This window comes from Taudactylus pleione, unplaced genomic scaffold (assembly GCF_031769625.1).
Source record: "Taudactylus pleione unplaced genomic scaffold, aTauple2 ptg000585l, whole genome shotgun sequence".
Taxonomy (NCBI): domain Eukaryota; kingdom Metazoa; phylum Chordata; class Amphibia; order Anura; family Myobatrachidae; genus Taudactylus; species Taudactylus pleione.
The window spans coordinates 303,252-316,414 of NW_028284987.1; the positions used below are offsets into that span (position 1 = coordinate 303,252).

General features: G+C 42.9%; 1 protein-coding gene across 1 annotated transcript in view; it reads left to right on the top strand.

Moving 5' to 3' along the window:
- The first annotated feature begins 439 nt into the window (after window positions 1–439).
- The window catches only part of SPECC1 (sperm antigen with calponin homology and coiled-coil domains 1), a 560,436-nt gene continuing 547,712 nt past the window's right edge, over window positions 440–13,163 (top strand). The window contains exon 1 of the mRNA XM_088453631.1: window positions 440–479. The gene's annotated coding sequence lies outside the window, so the exon portion shown is untranslated. The remainder of the gene's footprint in view (window positions 480–13,163) is intronic.

Here is a 13,163-nt window from a genome sequence, read left to right on the forward strand (position 1 = left end):
ACTATTTTCCACCTTGTCATTTAACCAGAGCCTCTGTAATATGCAACACTCATCAGTCATATACTGTACATTCATGCGCATACAGGGAACTGCAGATAAGTGTTATTATTGCTCACTGCCAGGGATTATTAAGTGGGGGGCAGACTGAACGAGTTAAATAGCAGAAAAAACTGCATTGTAGCTCTGCAAGGACATGTGGGGGCGCAGGTCGTTGTCATGACAAGAACTACAGCCCCCAAAATAAGCTTGTTTTCTTCTCATCCAAAAGAATACTGGGAATGTAGTTTTCGCAAGACAAATGTGTTCTCATACTAATGCAGGGGAAACTACATTCACCATCATGCATCACAGTCCCCTGTGCGGAGGCGACAGAGAGGCGGCGTCTCCATGTGTGTATCTGGTGCCCTCTAGTGCTTAGTGTGAATATTACATCTTGTACCTATCAGCTGCAGAAGGGATCGGGGCATTGAGAGACCGAGGTAAGAACAGGCAATTAGTGGGTAGCTTTAGCTGGTTGAGATAAACTGCCGTGTATCTTTGATTACTCGTAATATTGGAAAGATTGGAAGAAAACCCTCTTCTTGATATTGCTATAGCTCCAGTAGTCATCACCTCTTCATTTACAGTAGCATCATTCATATTTGCAATTATCCAGTACAGTTTTTATATGTGTTTAAATATATATGAATATTTTTTTTCCAGGCTAAATAATCTAATTCTTGATAGCTGTGCATAAGATTATTGATCTTTCTTCATCTGCATGTGCTGTGTTCTATGAGGACACACTTGTTCCTGCTCTCATATGCTGCTAGAGAGACTCTGCAGTGTATTGCAAACCTCTCTAATAACAGTGTCCCTATGGCTCAGCTAAAGAAAAAATACAATATTGACCTTCGAGTTGTTTAAACGATCTATATTATTAAATACTGTTTCCAGCTATCTGCTATATAATTTATTGTGTGTACAGTGCACTTACATGAGTGGGAATAGGAAATTAATGTGTTCCAATATGATAAATATACATTCACTTTGCAAGGAAAACAAGACTGGAACATCTAAAACATTTGACTTTCTGCACATATGTTTTGCTATTTATCACTGACATACACACAGACATCTATCATATTGTTTATTGTAGCTACAATTTAATATAGCATGTCTTTCCATCCTAGGAATGCTGTAGTCAGGTCTCTTCAATTTTTATTATCAACCAACATTTGGGCGCAAAACATTTTATTTTGCAGAATTTAGAGACCACATGCTCTTAGAAGTAACTAGTGTGCCTTGTTGGAATGCCCAAAAAGTTATTTTCAGTTTTGTGATAAACAGAAATCACATCTTGAAAATATAGCAAGATATTCTGATTTATTTGTATAAAGCTACGTGATTTCATACTTTGGACCTGATGATTATTTTATGAAGTATAACATTTAAATAACATGTAGCCATTTACCAGGAGTAAATCTAACGTACAATAGGGGTTACTATTTCTGTAATTATCTAGAACAAGAGATATGTACCTAGTAAAGGGTGCACAGTACTAAATGAATAACAAAATAGAAGACAGTGCAACGTATGGCTGCATTCCAATGACTTTAGTCCACATGGTTGCACCTACGTAATATAGGAGTCATGGGGGTTAGTATTGCTGGGGTCTTCTGCCTCATGGGGCATACACACTAGACAATTCGCTTCATGAGTGACATTGTCTAGTGTGTCCCCAGCAGGGGTGTGCTCAATGTCGTTAACGATATTCAGCACAAACACTGAACGATAACATGCACGATATCGTTCAGTGCCGGGCTCCCTCCCTCGTCAGGTTGGCCTACATGTACATCACCCGAACATGCAGGCCAACCTGACGATATTGTCAGGTTGTTGCATGTTTGGGCGATGAACGACAAAGACCAACGACCTGCAGGAGCACGCATCGTTGATCCTTATCGTTCATAGTTTTTGTGTACAAACTGGACGATACAGTGAACGACTGAACGATAACGATATCGTTGTTGTTCAGTCGTCCAAAATATCGCTAAGTGTGTACGCACCTTCAATCTGTCCATGCCTCTTTCTGTGTATAGTTTGTATGTGTACCCCTTGTTTGTGTGGGTTTTCTCCTCTTCAGGTGCTCTGGCTAAAACATTAGGGTACATTTATTGAATAAAATGACCATAGTGTGTATTGTGCCTGTGATAGAGAAATTAGGTGTCCCTGTGACATGGACAGATGGGATTTAATAAACATTCTCTTTACAGCTCTGTGTAATATGTTTGTGCTATATAAATAAAGGATAATAAAAAGGCATAATTTAATGCATGTATTTTTCATTCAATCCTTGCAATAAATATATGTTATATAGGTTGATATCACTATGGGCGGGATGTACTAAGCATCACATTGTGGATGTGGTACATCCCGCCACTTATCAGGTACATACCGGCGTTTATAATGCTGTTATGTACCTAGAGATGTGATTAGAATGGCAAAGGACAGCTCTCCCAATAAGAGCTGTCCTTTGCGATAGAGGGACCTCCGGGTTTATGACCCGAGATCCCCTGTGCTCTTGAGCAGAATGATATGCGGGACACTGGGGGGATCCGATTGGAACCCTCTCAGTGCAGAATGCGAAGAGATGCCCATAGGCTTCTGTTGAGCAACGCCATCCAAAAATGGCATTGCCCACCAAGTCTAAGCTCCGGCATAGTGCTGATTAGCGCTGTAGATCGCAGACCACATTATTATCAATGGGGACTACGATCTGACCCCTTCAGATGGTGTAAACTGCTTCGAGCCTATGGGGGATTTTGGTCTCTCTCTTGCAGCCCCTAGCCGGCTCCGGAAGCTGACACTGTGCGCATGTGCCGTGTCAGCTTCCAGCCGGGAAGTCTTTCACTACTGTGAAAGACTTCTCCTAAATGTTGGGGATATAACTTGCGGGGACAGCGGTTACCGCAACCGCTGTCCCTGTAAGTTTCTCTTTGTATATAGCGGGGATATTTTTATTAAAAATGACAATATCACCTGCAAGTTGGACCGATAATAATCACGGGAGTACCATGATTGTTGGTACATAGATCCCTAAGCGATGATGAATAGAGCCCTATAAACCTATTTTTACCCTTCACTTCTAATACTAGTAGATTAATCAATTTTCTCTCTTTTTTGGAGCTGAATCAGTGACTCAGTCATGGCAGCTCCACAAGATACAGAATTTAAAATGCAACATATACAGAGATCTCAATAAAAAAGTCTATGTCCTTATATTATTACATTGGGAGCAATCTAAGGGCAAAGAAAACAAGTGGGATACTCTCTAATGCTGGCCATACACTAGTACAGTGGTCTCCAACCTCAACTGGGGTTGGAGCTACTTCAGAAAAATTAGACGTCATGCAGCCGGTGGTAAATCATACTGATTCCATTGAAAGAACCCACACTTCTTCAAAATGTCACTGAAATGACCCCGGTTGGACACACGATGCATCGCATGCACAAATACACGGCACGATCTGCATATGATAACGATAGATATAATGGGCTGCACATCTGATCATATGATAAGTTTGAAGAGCGGCAGGAGCCTGCATCGAATCATATCCTACCTAAAAAATACACGATTTCCACATGATTCCTCATACGATGCATCGAAAATCGGGCAATCGGCCCGAAAATCGCACTAGAGTATGGCCAGCATTATAGGGCAAAATTACCCACCTGACCTGCATAATTTATCTCTTACTCCCCACTAGGGCAACTAACACTCGGCTGCTTATGTGGGTGTTAAGGTCGCTAATATAGCAATGTTTATTATACATGTCCGTGTCCTGCTTTGTATTGTATTGTAAGTCACTGGTTACTTATTTGTTTATGTACTTAGTGAGGCGCTGTGGAACACTTGTGTTGCACAATATAAATAAATGATAATAATAATAATCCCAAATACAGTACAGGTGGTTCTTAGCACTCCTGCATTGCTCAGTGTTTGGGACTTGCTTGAAAAAGTTTTTTTTCCCCAGCATGGTTTAATTTTGTGATGTATATTATGAATGGTTTTGTAAACAGTAGTTCACTAATCCCTTTTAATTGTGCAGTATGGGAATAATTGTTCTAGGAGTGCAACCTAGAAGGGCGCATACATCAGTTGGTCAATTCCCTAGATTCCCTGATCGGATTTGTCAATTCCCAATCTCTGTTTCTCTGACAATCAGTAAATGCAACAGCATGGGAGAAAATGAAAATGCAGGCTTGCACCACAGAACAACAGATTCTCCATCAGGATATAAACTGTTTTATGAGATTAAATTATAAGAGGGTTTCTTGATGTGAACAACCCAATCTATTTAAATGAAAAACCCCTGTGCACCCATTTGATGGTGGGCACCAATCCAGAAGCATCACAGTTACCAAATCACAACTAAGCACTACCAGAGGGGAAAGTGTCAGACTGAAACCTCTGCTCAGTATATATGGTAAATGCTTCTGATTGAACCAAAGCAATAGCCAATTAAATCAACAGACATTATTATGTGGCACACACATAAATCGCTAGGAGAAGAAGAAGTGGAGTCTACTATCAGAGACAGGTGGCTTGCTGTAATAAATTATATTCTATATGTACTGATACAGTATAACTAAGCTGGTGTGTAATTTGTATTGGTAGTTTTTGTTTTTATAAAATGAGCTTCTTGTTTTTATAAAATGAGCTTAAAGCTTGGACCCCCCCCCCCCCCCCCCCCCCGAAATTAGGCAGTTGTAAGGTGCCCCTAGGAGGCGATGTTGTGCTTTTCCTTATTGGTACTACAACTGCATTCCTAGCTTGTGTTGGATTGACAAGTAATGAATGAATGTATGTAAATCTGACTAACATTGTATGCATTGATGGTTTGCCTTGGACAAAGACATTCTGCCGTGGACCATAAGGGTCATTTATATGCAGCCAAAGTGCAAATACTCAGCACAGATGCTCTTTAGTGCAAATGCTGCACCTGGCTTTATGAGGAAGTACATATTAGTGCACCTACTTTTACACTATGGGCCTAATCCACCACGGATTGCAATACTGCGTCCAACTGCGATAGCAAACTCAGCACAACATAAGGACGCACACTTTTACCTTACACATATCCGTAATGTTTAGCAGAATAACGAAACCATCGGTACAATGGAGTACCATCGCAGCCTCACGCACACTTGCACAAGCCCTGACCTAAGTTTCTAACAACCACGAACGCTGTGAGACCTCACACTACGTATGGGATGGTAGTGGATAATTTATGCCCACCCCTGCAACGGTGTGCAAATGCACTGGCACGCCTGCCTTTCCCCGATCCCACCCCCCCGTCACCACCCACAAACGGTGCTTCTTGTCAATCACTCTGAGAGGGGTCTGCGTAGCCTCTGCGATAGCTAGTTTGCGCACTGTGATGCATAGGCAGAATGCAAAAATCTGCCGATTGCGTGCGTATTAGCAACTGCGAGCCTTGCTGAATCTCAAGCCCTATATTCACAGTCTTCCTTTTGCTATTTTTCCACCTCCCTGCAAATATGGGCACTTCATCAGTTATGTAATGACAATATAGCAAGCTGTTGAGTTGACTGTAGGCAGGATTATATACCCAGCACATAGTGCCCAGAGTCACGGTTTTAAAAGAATATATAATTTGATTTGACTTGATTATTAAGCTATTAATGTTAAAAAAGAAAGCACAAAGAATGGTGTAATGTCAAAATTAAAATGAAATCCTTTTTCAAGCAATACGGGTAATCCCGTCTTTTATTTAGAACAAGGGTGGGGAACCTTTTTTCTGCCGTGGGCCATTTTGATATATATAACACTATTTGAGGGCCTGGTGCAGGCGGGGGCACAATCGCCGGTGATTACAACAATGCCCGGAGCATCCTCAGGATGCTCCAGGGAGCTGTAAGGGCAGCGGTGTGACCGTCTGAAGCGTCCTAAGGTCGCCCCAGGCGGCACTGCTTCATAGATTCTGGCTGTAGGGTGCTATTCTAGGCACCCTTATAGCCAGATGAGGCTAGCAGAAAAAAGCTATGAGGGCCACAACAAATGATTCCGGGGGCCTTATACGGCCCCCGGGCCTGAGGTTCCCCATCCCTGATTTAGAAGATACATTGTAAATCGACAGTCTAACTAAGCCTGTCCTTTAGAGTCTGTCATTTGTTCATGAGTGCAAGTCCTAATATTATATCCTGCTCCTCTAGTGGTGTGCTTCAGAGGCCTCAGTAGGCCTGCTAGGGCAGCACACTGGGATAAAGGAATTGGGTTAACTGTGGGCCTGATTCACTACACAACACAATATTGCGTACGCGCACAGTTCAACTGCAATAGTATGCTAATCCATTGCGATCGCAATGCAAACTCAGCACTACACAAGGATGCCCACTTTACATTGCACACATCCGTAATACAGAATAGCAAAATCATCTGTACAATTGAGTACCATCGCAGCACTTCCTGTCAATCACTCTGCGATGGGTCTGCATAGTCACTGCGATCGCAGTCCCCATCGCAGTGGCCGGTTTGCACATGCGCACTGCAATGCAGTTGCATTGCAGTGAATCAGTTGAATGCAGTTGAATCAGGCCCAGAGTGTAAATAAAAAGCAGTGGTTAAACTTCCATATTGAATCCATACAGCCAGTCAGTGCCATGAGAGTAAGGTCAAGATGTGCAGAGGTAAATTCTATGCAGCAGGAGTACGAAAAAGGTGCAGTCTGTCACAAAGGCAGAACGCAATCTTCTCCATGTAAGCGACACTGAGAGAGGGGGTGGTTCCATTCGCTTCCAGTGAGATGCTGTGAAAGGGGTAAATTTACTAAACTTAGAGTTATTAGAAGTGGAGATGTTGCCCATAGCAACCAATCAGATGCTACTTAACATTTAACTAGCACCTTCTAGAAGTTAATAGCTAGAATGTGATTGGTTACTATGGGCAACATTTCCACTTCTAAAATCTCTCGCTTTAGTAAATTTACCCCATAGACTTGGCAGCTGCTAGGAAATGGAAAAACTATTTTGTACACTGTTTGATAAATCTTGTGGGGGGGAAGAAAGGAGAGGAGGAGGACATGTGAGCATGTAGCCACAAACTCAGTAGGACGGGAGACTTATGCTGAGTACACACTTGTCGATATATCGTTCGTTCGTTCGAAGAACAATATATTGCGAGTGCATCAGCAGGTGTGTGCACCCGATATGTCTGTGAATGACGTAGTTGTCAGACATATCAGGTCGGCCCTGCAGCACAGCCGATGCTGATATATTTGAAATATATGCTTGTGTGTATGGACGACACGCCGACCACCTGTACAATGGCTGCAGGGACCACTAACAACTGGGTCAGCAGATCTAAATGCCAGCCCAGTTGTGATGTCAGCCCAGACACATCAAATAGCCGAATGGTAAGTGTGTATAGCTCACCAATCGGCCGCTTGGACAATGGATCAGTCTGCTGACCGATTCGTCATTCTAATGTGTACCCAGCATAAAAGGAGGAAAGGGTAAGTAAATTACAATGGTTATAGGGGTGTTATGTACAGAACCACTTGGAGTGTGTACTGTGGATACAATAAGGTTCATATAGATTTATTTTTATCTTTACAACTTTGTGTCAGGTATGTGGGTGTCACTCTTAAATGTGTCACAGCAGAAAAGAGCTTGGGAACTATTGCCCTAAGAACGGGGCTTCCAAGATAGAGACGAAGAGTTTGCTGTCGGACAAAGTGTCTAATTTGAAAATATTCAATGAGTCTCGATTGCAATGAGGGGAAATTGTTTTGGATAATGTCAAGTGAGGCCAACCATGGTCTATTACAAAGGTGGGCAACACAGGTAATTCCCACAACGGTCCAGAATTCAAAATGTTTCAGTGTGCAACCTGGAGGGTTGAAGGGTGAAATGGGGTCAGAGAGTTAAAATTTGGGCACACAGGTAAAAATCTGAAAAATTGGGTGCCAGAACTTGGCGCTTCTCCCTATTAATAGTGTCACAGTTCACTGGAGCCTGGTTCCTTTTTACCAGGGTCCAGCGGCATTGGTTCCCCGGGGCTGTGGTAGTCTGGTCATGGGCATGAAGATACCCTCGCTGCCAGCGGTCTTTTTCCTGTCCACTGTGGGGACCGCCGGCATCGCCTCTTCTCCCAGCACCTGTGGGCGGCTTTCATTATAGACGGCTGTGGTTCCCGTAGGGATGTGCGAATGCCACTCTGAAATAAAGTCACAATTGGCGCCAAATTCCAATCTCCTCCCTTTAAAAGAAAATCTCTAGACACTACTCCAGCGGCTGTTCTGTTGGAGCTCCCACCTGTGTTCTGCTCTGGTCCACCTGACAATTGTCCTTGCCTGCTCCTTTGATACTGCTCCTTGTGATATTATAGTTCCGACCTCAGCATTTCTCTTGTCCTGACCTAATTCTACCCGTTCCCTGGTACCACGTTGGTTCTGACTTGTTTTTTATCGGCGATGCTCCAGTATGCATCACGACATCCAGGCTCACTGTCTGCCTATGTACTCACCTGCCCGTACGTACAGTACGTACAGTACGTGTCTGAGGTCCTTGGTGAAGACCACTGATTAGTTAGACTCTGCACCTCTGATCTGGTTAGACTCTGCACCTCTGATCTGCGCTTACGTCATTCCTAACTGTATGTACAGCATCCTTATCATCCCAGCGAGAGTTGTGACAAATAGATACAAAACAAATAATAACCAATGTTCAGGGGTTTACTCAAAAATCTTAAACATAATGGGATCAGTCTTAAGTGTAATGCACATAAGGTTTCATTTATGCGCCACATTGTGGTAAAGTCCCCTCATATCTAATTTTTGGCAATTAGTTAACTGCTTTGCCTCCACCTATCTACTCAACTAACTTCCATTATCAGCAGAATGGGCAGTCATGGGGATTAGTCCTGTGATGTCAGTGGGAGTGATTTTGGCTCTGATAGAGCCAAAATCACTCCGGAGCTTGCGGTTGAAAACCTCAACCGCAGGCTCCGGCTTGCAGTTTCGATGGTCGCGATGGTCAAGACCATCGCGGCCATCAAACTACACGCTCGTATTGCCTGTGGGTGGCCCTCATTCAGAGCGTGCGCTCTGCTCAGAGCGTACGGCTCTGAATGAGGGCCTAAGTTCTTCCGGTGCCATATGGTTCCATCTGTATGTCTGGTTCAGTCCCATTCGGTTTCTACCGATTCAAGTGTTTCCTTACCCAATTCGGTCCATCCATGGTCCAAGTAACCCAGAAGGGGCATCTGAGTCTTCAGCTTCAGGAGAAAATTCTAATCTGAGAGTCTCAGTCTCAGGAGGGGGCCTTCACTACCACAGATTCAGATATATCGGTTTCTGTCAATCATCTCCTGAGAATATCATTTTATTGGACGACAGTCTGAGTACCATTTTTTCGACTCTGTCTTTGGATTGTACCTATTCTGGTTCCAGTCAGATTCAACCTCCTTCAGTTTCAACAGGTTCAAGTGTTCCTAGACTCAATCTAGCTACACAAGGCTTTTCAAGGGCTTCTTCAGTTGTAGCCAACTCCAGTTCCTCTGGACCCTATCCGGTCCCATCAGCTGGTTGGAGTAAAGGACACCAGTCAGTTCCAGACATGACACTTTCTAACCAGTCTGAGGTTCCAAAAGTTAATTCCATTCCTGCTCCTAAGTGGGCATCATAAGCTTCAACCTTTCAGAACTCATCTTTTGCTCCAGCACCCATTTACTTCGATGGAGATTTGACACAATATTACACATTACATAATCAATACCTTACCATCATGGAGTCTGATTTATCATCAGGTATCACTCCTGCCAATGTTGTTAAATATATTTTCTTGTCCTTCAGAGGTGGAGCTTTAGAATGGGCGAACCCAATCATTGAGTCTGATGATCCAATGCTCCAGAATTTAGTGACTTTTAGTAAAGCTGTCATTGAGAATTTAGTCCAAGGACAGCCCATATGGGATCATCCAAATATTCAACTCCTTCTGCCAAAAACTCATCTATTGCTCAGTCCTCCACTCTTTTGCAGTCTGAGCAAAACCAAGCTTTTAAGGGCCAGCATTCTAAGGACTTCCAAGCCTCCAAGAAAAGCAGCTTTACAGAATCTGCATCCATGGACATGCAATTTGGGTACACTTCCTTGTGTCCTTCATACAGCAGTTCCAAGCCAGATCAAAACATCAGGAATAGGAATACTCCAAAAACAGTTCAAAGACAACAGCCTGTTGACTTAAGAGTTGGCTATGTTTCTCTCAGTTCATCTTCTGATTCCTTTGGGTATTCTAGTTATATGGACACAACATCCAACTCTGCTGTTTCCAGGAAAAAGAATCCAATACTCACTTTGGATATGGACTGATTCTGATCCTGATCATTCTCTTCTCAGGACGACTAGGATTGCAATGTTTGTCCTGGATTGGTCATGTTTTCAGACAAAGTTTTCTCCTTACAGGGGATTCCACATCCTTTGGCTGGTTCAAGACATTCTCGTAGAAATAAGTGGAATCGAAGATCTTGAGTTCACCTTTCCCATTATCACAAAATATATGGTGTAGTTTGTCTTCAATATTATTCACCACATTTTTTTATTTTTTTTTGGAGTAACAATTTTTATTGAATTGAAGAGTATATAGACAGAATGAAATAACTTCAGGGGTAGTGAAACTCCAATCACTGGGGAGGATGAACCTAAAATCCCTGTCAGGTCTCTAGGAATTCCACTGTGTGTTTGCTTGCACTACTGAAGTTATAGGTGAAACAATGAAGCTTATTAACACACAGTGAAATAGTGCAGTGCTGATACCTAAGCAGGAATGAAGCAGGCTGATTCACAGGATTCAAATGAGCCAGCAATGAAAATAGTCTAGGAATGGATAACTGAGAATACATTGTGGAATAAGGACCATTTTTTCTGGATCTCTTCTGCTGGTGGACATTTGCTGGGCTGCAGCCTGCTCCTGATCTTCCTATCCAGTTACTGCTGTCATCTTACATGTCTGCATTGTCTGGGACTGTTATCAGCCGCTATTTTGGAATGCTTATCCTATCTCCCTGCTTCCACATTACTGCGGAACTGTTTTCAGATATAGAGGCAGTGGTGCTTTTATTATAGCTTTTGCCTGTTAATGTTATCATGATTAGAAAGTCAGACTGCAGCAGCCTCCAAACTGGAAAAATATGCACGGACTACAGCTCTTCAGGAAATACTCTCCGCCTCCTGATACTTGTCTATCCTCAGTTGCCCCTGTTGTTGTAACTGAGCCTGAATTTCCTGAACGTTAAATGTAAAAGTTGTTGCGTGACATTACACATTTTGAGCAGCGGGTGACGGATCGTCATATTCATATATCCCTGATGAGTCTGGATATTTAAAGAATGAGGGATCGTATAGAAGAAATTGAAAATCGTATTTCCACATTGGAGGATACGTTGCTCATGTTCTAACAACTTTTGTCTCAAATGGCAGCTTGTCAGCAAAAGCTAGTGGATATTGAGGGCTGACTCTGTCATCATAATAATATTTGATTGGTTGGTTTACCAGAGGAGACAGAGGTCTCCAACTTTGAGCGCTTTTTGGAGTCCTGGATAACTACCACATTTGGTCGGGATGCGTTCACTCCTCAATTCACTATTGAAAGAGCCCATCGGTTTCTTACAAGGTACTTCATCTGAGAGCGCCGCGGAGGACTTTTATCACAAAAATGGTGCATTATAAAGATGCTATTCTTCTTCTTGTCAGGTCCTTTGCAATTTAATAGACAAGGGGTTGCTATGTTCCAGGACTTTCCTGGTATAACAATCCAGGACAAAGTTTGTCCAAGTCAAGAGATGCTTGCATGACTTACAATTCTGTATGCCATGATTTTTTCTGCATGTCTACAAATTGTTTTGGATGAAAGATCACATCTGCGACTCTCCTAAATATGCTGTCCTTTGGCTAGTCGTGGCGGTTCCAGTGGCTGATCATCTCATGATCATCTAGGACCCTATGTATATATCTCTGTACAGGCTATTATATAGTGTTTGTATTTTCTTTCTGGCTTATCGTTTATTTTATCCTACTATACTGGCCGTAACCTTTGCTTTGTTGTGTATATTGTTTCTATTTGTTTCTCTTCTCAGGACGACTAGGATTACAATGTTTGTCCTGGATTGGCTGCGCTATGGAGCTCATTCAGACCCGCTTGCTAAGATGCATACTCTTGCTGCTGCCGATGGTATGCAGTGTGTATGCATTGTGCGCATGCGCATACATTAGCGAAAGTTCACTGTGAGGACATGAGATGTGTGTTACAAATGTACTGGCAGCATCTCAGTCCTTGCAGAGATCAATTTACTTTTTAGTCCTTTTGTGTTCAACTTCCCGTCTCCTAGTGTATGTGTGATCATTCTCAGGACACACATTTCCATTAGCATGTCTATTATGTACTGTAATAATGTAAGTTATTGAAATGTTTAATACTGGATAAGCCTTGATGTTAGCCTGGTCCATATGTCTGTGTTAGAGCAAGGTGACACCTCCCAAAACAAAAGACCCTCTAAGTTAATTCCCACCTCCCCAGGGGACGCTCAGGATTTACTCCTCCTTCCATTTGCCTGTTTTGTGTCTCACGTGAATCTGGTAGCCCGAACGGAACCATCCCAGCAGGTGTTCGTCAGGGAAGTAATACCCAGAGGAGGTAGGAGAAAGTGACAGCATAAGGGACTCGCACCAATCAGGAAACGGTGCAACCCCCCCCTGGGTGGTCACAATATCGTGGGAAATTAGAAGATTTTAAAACATGTCACCGAAGGCAACTCCACATGTTAGTCGCTGACTTTGGCTAAGAGGCCTCGCTCTGCCAAGGTGCTAGTGGAACGCATCACCAGTTCTGTGGATTTATACTTGGAAATTCTGCAAGGACCTATACGCTATTCATTGCTGTGTGTTCTGTGATTAGTTTCTACGTGTGGGGTCCTGGAAGTGATTGAGTGGACATACGCTATGCACTGCTGCGTGATCAGTGATAGTTTCTACTGTGGGGACTGAGGGTCTCTAGCTATTTCGTGGAATTGTTCTGGGACATTATACTCTATTGGGACTGCCTCTGTCTGGACTGCTACCTGTTTATTGCCCGTTCACTGGATTTACTGCTTGTCCTGACATATT